This window comes from Bombina bombina, chromosome 2 (genome assembly GCF_027579735.1).
Source record: "Bombina bombina isolate aBomBom1 chromosome 2, aBomBom1.pri, whole genome shotgun sequence".
NCBI lineage: Eukaryota > Metazoa > Chordata > Amphibia > Anura > Bombinatoridae > Bombina > Bombina bombina.
In genome coordinates, this window is record NC_069500.1 from 552,315,865 (window position 1) to 552,323,838 (window position 7,974).

Consider the following 7,974-nt stretch of genomic DNA (forward strand, 5'->3'; position numbering starts at 1 on the left):
CAAGAAATGCATAGTTATAAAGGCGAATGTTGGGCAAGGCAAGGCCTCCATACTCTTTTGAGAGAGATAGTTTCTTTAACAAAATCCTTGGTCTCTTCTCTTGCCATATAAATTTACTGAGTGCGTTATTAAGTGAACGGATATCTTTTTCCAGTATAATTAATGGGGTGTTCTGGAGTACATAGAGAAGTTTTGGTAGCAATAACATTTTAAATAAGGCTATCCGGCCAGAGATAGATATTGGGAGGCCCTGCCAATTTTTCAATTTCTCCCTTATGCTTTTCAAGATTGGTGTGATGTTAAGATCATACAACTCTGCAGGGTTAGAGGAGATAAAAATTCCTAAATATTTAAAAGATTTTATTGCCAAGCTAAAAGGGATGTTAACAGGAGAATTATTATTTTTTCTAAGCCAAAGTAATTCAGATTTTGCTTGGTTAATTTTATAACCTGAGAAAGAACCAAACCTGTTGGCAATGTCCAAGAATTTTGGTATGCTGATTTGAGTGTCAGATAGATATAATAGGACATCGTCCGCATAGAGAGCTATTTTTATAATCTGATTTCCTATTTTAATTCCCGGGAGACAATGTCTGATCATAATTGCCAAGGGTTCTAATGAAACGTCGAAGAGCAGGGGGGAAAGAGGGCAACCCTGCCTGGTCCCTCTTCCGAGGGTTATCTGTGGTGAGATAATATTATTCACAATCAGCCTTGTGTATGGTTCTTTATATAAGTTGGTAATAAATCTCAGAAATTCTCCCCTAAAGCCAAACTTGTTTAAAGATGTAAAAAGATGGTCAAAGTGGATTGAATCAAAGGCTTTTTCTGCATCTATTGTGACCAAGGCTTCTCTGATTTTTGCAGAGGAATTTCTTTTAAATAAGAACCCTGCCTGATCTGGGTGGATGATCTTAGCCAGTGATAACTGTAGGCGCCTGGCAAGGATAGAGCAAAGAACCTTGTAATCCACGTTTAGGAGGGCTATTGGTCTATAAGACTCCTTTAGTGTGGGATCCTTCCCACCCTTCAAGATCAGGATCGTGTTAGAAGCCGAGAAGGAAGTGGCTACTGGCTCGCCCTTAGAATAGGTGCTATTATATAAGTTGTTGAGATATGGTACTATCTCTATATTCATAATTTTATAAAATTCATTCGGCATGCAATCTGGACCTGGTGATTTATTGGCAGGAAGGTCTGAAATGACCTTTGTAATCTCGTTCTCTAAAATTGGGGCGTTGAGCATTTGAACCAAGTCGGCTGAAATTTTAGGGTGGGAAATTTCATCCCAAAATTGCCTTTTCTGTAAAAGATCCGAGCTTCTATAGGAATAAAGATCCTGATAGTAGCTAGTAAATGCTTGTGCAATCTCTTCAGGTTTTTCTAGAGAAACGCCATCCTGTTGTATATGTTCAATAAAAGATGATTTTTTCTTTTTTTTAACCAAATTGGCAAGAAGTTTGCCGGATTTATTCCCATACCTATATAGTCTGGCTTGTAGTTTTAAATCTCTCTGTGTTTCCTGGAAGACCGCAAAGGTGTCCCTGACATTCTTAGCTCTGATGTATTTCGCCCAGTTTCTTGGAGAATTTTCCAAGAGATAGGAATTATAAGAGTTAATTACTGAGTTAGTAACTTCCTTTTCTCTTGATCTTATTTTCCTCATTCTCATAGCGGTATAGGCTATTATTTCCCCCCTAAGAACAGCCTTCGCGGCCTCCCAGAAGAGCAGAGGTGAGTCTATATAATGTTGGTTATGAGATACATACTCAGCAAACTTGAGTTTGAGCCAGCTCTTGAACTTCAAGTCTGATGCAAGAAATGAGGGGAAAATAAAGCGTGATACTCTGTTTTTATACTGATTTGTTTGAAACTCTACATAGATTGGACCATGATCTTAAAGAAAGATGGGGAGGATACCCTGACTTCACCTCTGACCCAGACACCCTATTATTGATAAGAAGTAAATAGATCCTAGACAGTGTCTTGTGGGCCTTAGATAAGCAAGTAAAGTCCCTGGCATCAGGGTTCTGAAGTCTCCATATGTCCTTGATTTCCAAGTTCTGCATGATAAATTTCTGTAATTTGGCTTCTAGATTATCTCTTTTTTGCTTAGTTGATTTTGTTGTGAGCCTAAATCTATCCAGTGGGCAATTGGGAGCCATATTAAAATCTCCACCAAGAACCAGATGTCCCTCTTGAACAGCAAGAATCTTGGCCTGTATTTTATACCAAAAAACTGAATCAAGCTTACTGGGGGCATAGACGTTACATAGAGTGTAAATCTCTTTGTCAATTTTTATCTTTATCAATACAAATCTGCCCTGCGCATCTGCTTCGCTGTATCAAACCTCTGAATTTATTTTTTTACCTAACAAGATGGCTACCCCTCTTTTCCTTCCCACACCTGGGGAGAAAAAGATTTCTTTGACCCATGTAGCCTTAAGTTTTAAAGACTCTTCTGGGATAAGTGAGTTTCTTGTATGAATGCTATGTTAGTATTTAGTTTTCTCAGGTGCGTGAGGATAGATTCTCTTTTGATGGGGGTGGAGATCCCACCCACGTTCCAAGATACTACTTTAAGGTTTGCCATCTAAGGGTGAAAAATGGAGTCCCGCGGGGTGGAAGAGGGGAGGAAAAGAGGGGGGAGAGGAAAAGAAGAGAAAAAAAAAATAATAAAAAAAAAAAAATAAAAGAAGAGAAGAGAACAGAAAAAAGAAAGTTGCAACAAACAAAGTAAAAAGAAACATTGATGTCCTATCTTTGACCTGGCAATTGTCTGACTAGCAAATTAGATTCTTTTAAATATTGGTCTACCTCCAAGGTAGAGTTGAAAATCCGAATGTTTGCACCATCTGTAATTTTCAATTTTGCTGGGTAGATGATGGTGGCTTGGTTGCCTTGTTGGATTAATTTGGAACAGATTGGAGCTAATGCTCTTCTCTTGGAGGATGTCTCTATTGAGAAATCCTGAAAGAGGAGGATTTTAGATTCTCCTAACAGTGTAGGTTGATTTTTACGAAAAAATTGCAACAGCGTAACTTTGTCTTGAAAATTTAGAAGCTTGGCAATCACAGGTCTTGGCTTGTGATACCCTTTGTTATCGGTCCAAGGTTTACCTAGCCTATGCGCTCTTTCAACTATGATTTTAGGATAGTTAGGTGGCATTTTAAGGAGTTGCGGTAATGTTTCTGATAACACATTCAAGTTCTCATGGGTCCCATCCTCAGGAATTCCAATTATCCGTATATTGTTCCTGCGGGCAGCGATTCTCAAGGTCTTCTAATTTGGCCTGCAAGATAGTGATAGATGAGTTGGCTGCCTCTAGGTCGGCACTATGTGATGTGGTGAGATCTTCCACGTCTGAGACCCTTTGTTCGACCTCATTGATTCTATTGGCAAATTGTCTAACTTCTTGTGACAGTAAGGTGATATCTTGCTTGATCTCAGTTTTAAGTGCGTCGAAGTTAGGTGCCAGGGCCTCTGAGATTTTAGTGATCAAGATTTGCATGTTGAAGGTGTCAGATGGTAGAGGTAGTGTGGCCGGGATTTGAGGCTCGGTCAGGGCGTCTGTAGTGTTTTTAGCTCTTCTATCTCTTTGCTTTGCCGCCATCGTTGGTGAGGGAGTCTTCAAGTGAGTGTGAAATTTTTTTCCATGTGCATCAGTGTATTAAAGAAATAAAAAGGGAATTATTCCTAAGGGTAGAGTCCTCCCAGTGACTAGTCAGGTAATTTACAATGAAGTAGTGGGGATAGGGAGTGAGACAGTGGAGGAAAAGTGCGAGTGCAACAAAATTTGATGGTGGGGTGAGAGGAAAAAAAAAAAAAGGGGGGGAGTGAGGCCTAGGCCAAGTGAAGTGAATGGGCTCGCTCGCCAGTGGCGGCAGCAGGAAAGAGGAAATATTTAGAACTACCCTTAACTTTAATATTAAGATAGACACAGATGGGACCCACAAGGACCTGTGATAGAATTTAGGCAGGCAAGTGCCTCCTGTGAATTAGGTTTAGAAAAAGAAATTGAGCCTCAATTTATGCCCTTGTTTTCGCCCTGTTACAGGAGAGACAGTGTCGCTAGAAATAATACTTATAACTAAGAGTACGTATACTCTATAGTTTGCCTGATGCTTGTCAGGGAGGACCTAGGATAGGCTAATTTGAACTGTGCTTAGTTATAGGCCTTTCAGATTGCCTTACAGGATTTTTAATGCTGATTAATGCATAAAGGATAGATAATATTTACATCCTATAAGTTTATCTTCTTTTACTGTGTAAATACCGAAGGATTTGGCCTTCCTGATCCGCTGACCTCAGAGATTTATCCTTCAATCTATGTGCTGGATTAAAGATTCAGAGCGTATAGCCTTCCTAAGATGGGCCCCCCCAATAGAGAAAATAAATTACATTGGTAAATAAATACTATATAGTGATTGAGTCAGCCTTTGCTCAGTATTATCAGGTTGCGCTGAGTAACAGTAGTGATGATTCTAAGGGAACTCTTGGCAGCAGTAGATTAACTATTGTAAAAAAGTAGGCCTGGCAGGCCTAAAGGTTAGATGGAAATAAATAGGCTGTCTAGTCTAATTTGGGGAATACAAAAAAGAAGGACTATTGGGGGCCCTAGCAGTGCTTATTACATAGGATGTTCAGAAATATAAGTTCTGAGTTCTAGCTTAATTTGCCAGAAGGTCAGACACAGATCATTATTGGGCTTCCCCCATCAATCTCAATTGTAAGAGAAACAAAAAGAGCTTTATAAATCAGTGTTGAAACTGCCCACATAAGAGATTAGTTTAGGTAGGGACCCTTTTGACTTTGTATGTTCAAACATAAGTTAAATTATGCTATGCTGAGGCTAATTTTTTAGAAATTGTCTTTTAGGGTCTTTAATGTTTTTTAGCACAGGAAGGATAAATACTATGTACTTGCAACTAATTAATTTTCTGTGTTATATGTTTTTCTTTTTCTTTTCTTTCCCCTTCCCTCCCTTTTAGGATAACAGTTTTGTTTGCTCTTATTATGAATGATGTGTCAGCCTTCAACCTTATGTCAAGTTAAAGATCATAGCCTAAGCATTATATATTTAAATAGAGCATGTGAATTCAAGCGTGGCTTGTTGCAAGATGCAAGGAACAAAAACAAATAATCTGCCCCCGCCTTTGCTAGTACAAACCATATAGCTTTAAATATACTTTGATGAGTACTAATGTTGCTTAAGTAAAACACAAAGTCATAGATAATCACACTTATGTATATAGTAACTGGTTCTGTAATTAGCTCTTGAGAGTCCAGCCTGTAACTAAAAAGCATAAATCATCTAGTACTCCGTAGTGCCTTTTCCTGTTTCCCCACTCAGGAGAAGGACCCTCGAGATGTGTACAATTTAACAGTGCAAATTATGGCATAGATGTTGCTCAAATCTCATACAGTTGCCCTCTGTGAAGAATTAGGGCATAACAATCTCAGGAGAGCGTCCTTCTGTACACTTGGGCATATTAATCTTCTAAAGTTAGTTTAGCATAGCACTCCAGACTAAAGATTGAGTTCCCAAGTAGATATTTGCTAGATCACCAGAAAATTCAGCAAAGCATTCTGGTGTCTGGTGAGACCTAGAAATTCAACTCTCTGCACACAACCCCCAGGCTCAAACTGCTGTCAGCCCCAGCAAAGAGCAAGTTCAGATGCAACACAGACAGTCCCACAACAGTTCTCTGTCTCCCTGCTGCACTCAACAACTGTTCCTACGGCAGTATGACTTCTAGCTTAGCTAGAGAACTCACCCCCTCCTGTGGTGTTCAGCCTTTTCCTTGATGGTTGTCAGGTCGTTTTCCGGTGATTTTGGCCCAAGTGTCGTATCTGGCGCTCCTGAGTTGGCTCTCCCGATGAAGACCGCACTCAGCTCCCCCCACGCAGCACCGGTGGGGGGGGGAGTGGGCGGCGCCGCACCAGGCGGCCGATCAACAGAGGGACAAGCTGTGCTTCCGGTCCATGCTCCCAAGCCGGGTCAAACTCCCCCCGCGCAGCACCAGTGGGGGAGGGAGAGGGGTGAGCCCCAGCTGACAGGGCCGGGAGACAGAGCAACCGCTGGCAGGTAAATTGGAGAGCCAACTTTGACGCTTGGCTGTCAGATGTAATAGATACAGAGAGGGGGGAGGATCGATGTCTGGAAGAAGTGACTCAGTTACGTTATGGGATAAGGAGAGAGCAGCAGGGGGAAGTTTTAGGCTTGTTGATAGTAGGAGCAAGCCAGGTCAGTGGCGCTAAATGTGGTGAGAAAAACCTTTTAACTTGAGTTGGTTTTAGTAGGTTGAAGAGTGTTTCTGGAATCCAGGTAGCTAACGATAAAGGTCCAACAGTGGGATGGTGTGCCACTGTTGATGGGTCCGGAGTAGTTCTTGTGACTGTCCAGAGGGAAGCCCCAAGCCAGGGGCTGGCGCGAAAAGAGTACCGCCAACGTCCAGGAGACTGGAGAGACAAGCTCAGCTACAGCTGTGTAGCTCCTCCTCCACCGGAACCAGCGGTAGAGCATGCAATTTTAAGCAACTTTCTAATTTACTCCTATTATCATTTTTCTTCGTTCTCTTGCTATCTTTATTTGAAAAAGAAGGCATCTAAGGTTTTTTTGGTTCAGAACACTGGACAGCACTTTTTTTATTGGTGGATGAATTTATCCACCAATCAGCAAGGAAAACCCAGGTTGTTCACCAAAAATGGGCCGGCAACTAAACTTACATTCTTGCATTTCAAATAAAGATACCAAGAGAATGAAGACAATTTGATAATAGGAGAAATTAGAAAGTTGCTTAAAATGTCATGCTCTATCTGAATAACAAAAGAAAAAAATTAGGTTCAGTGTCCCTTTAACTGTCCTTTTTATTTCAAACCTGAAAATGTTGTACAGATAGTAAACAACTCCATGAAGGACACATCACAGGGGCACAGATGGTCTACAATGCTGTTCTCTATCTATCTATCTATCTATCTATCTATCTATCTTCTATCTATCTATTTATATATATTGTTTTCTTTGCTAGTTATCTGTTAGCCTCCTTTATATGGTCTCTTCTATTAAGAATCATCAATCATTTATCCTTTGTGTTACCTTCTCTTTCTTTTGCTAAAATGAATGCAATTAACTTATCTATATCACGTTTCATTGTTTTAAAAAACAGATTCAATTTCAATCTTATTTCCTTTTCTAGATGGTGGCTAAAATATAGACTCTAATATAGATCAGTATGGGAATATATGACTCTTCACTAATGATCATACATTGGGGCCGATTTATCATTGTCTGTGATATCATGTCCGACAGACATCGCTGAATGCCGACAGCATATGCTCTCGGCATTTAATATTGCACAAGCAGTTCTGGTAAACTGCTTGTGCAATGCCGCCCCTGCAGGTTTGCAGCCAATCAGCCACTAGCAGGGGGTGTCAATCAACCCAATCATATAGGATTGGGCGGATTGCAGACCGCAGCCTCAGAGGCAGCAGACCAGTTAAGGAGCAGCGGTCTTAAGACCGCTGATTCTTAACTGCTGTTTGCGGCAAGCCTGAAGGCTCACATGGAAACAGGGGCATCAGGGGCCATTCGGCCCTTTATAAATCATCCTCATTGTCTTTTCTTGTATTGTTTTAAAAAGTAACTTTTCAAAGTGAAATTCCTAACATCTTAAAGGGACAGTGATGCCATCAGGGGGGTATTAGCCCACAGCATAATGGCTGCACCCCCAAATGCCCCCAACAGTGGTGGCCCCTTGCTTTAATGTCTACCTCCCCAAACCCTGTGCTACTGCCGCAACTCCACCCACAAATTTCTGGTTGGCCTCCTGGATGTGCCACCCCCACATGGAAACATAGAATTTAATGGTAGATAAAATGTCCCCTTTCCTTTAACCCATAATTGTATGGTCAAGAACCCTTGAACTAAATAATCTCTGTCCATGGCTCCCCATTTATTATACATACACATTT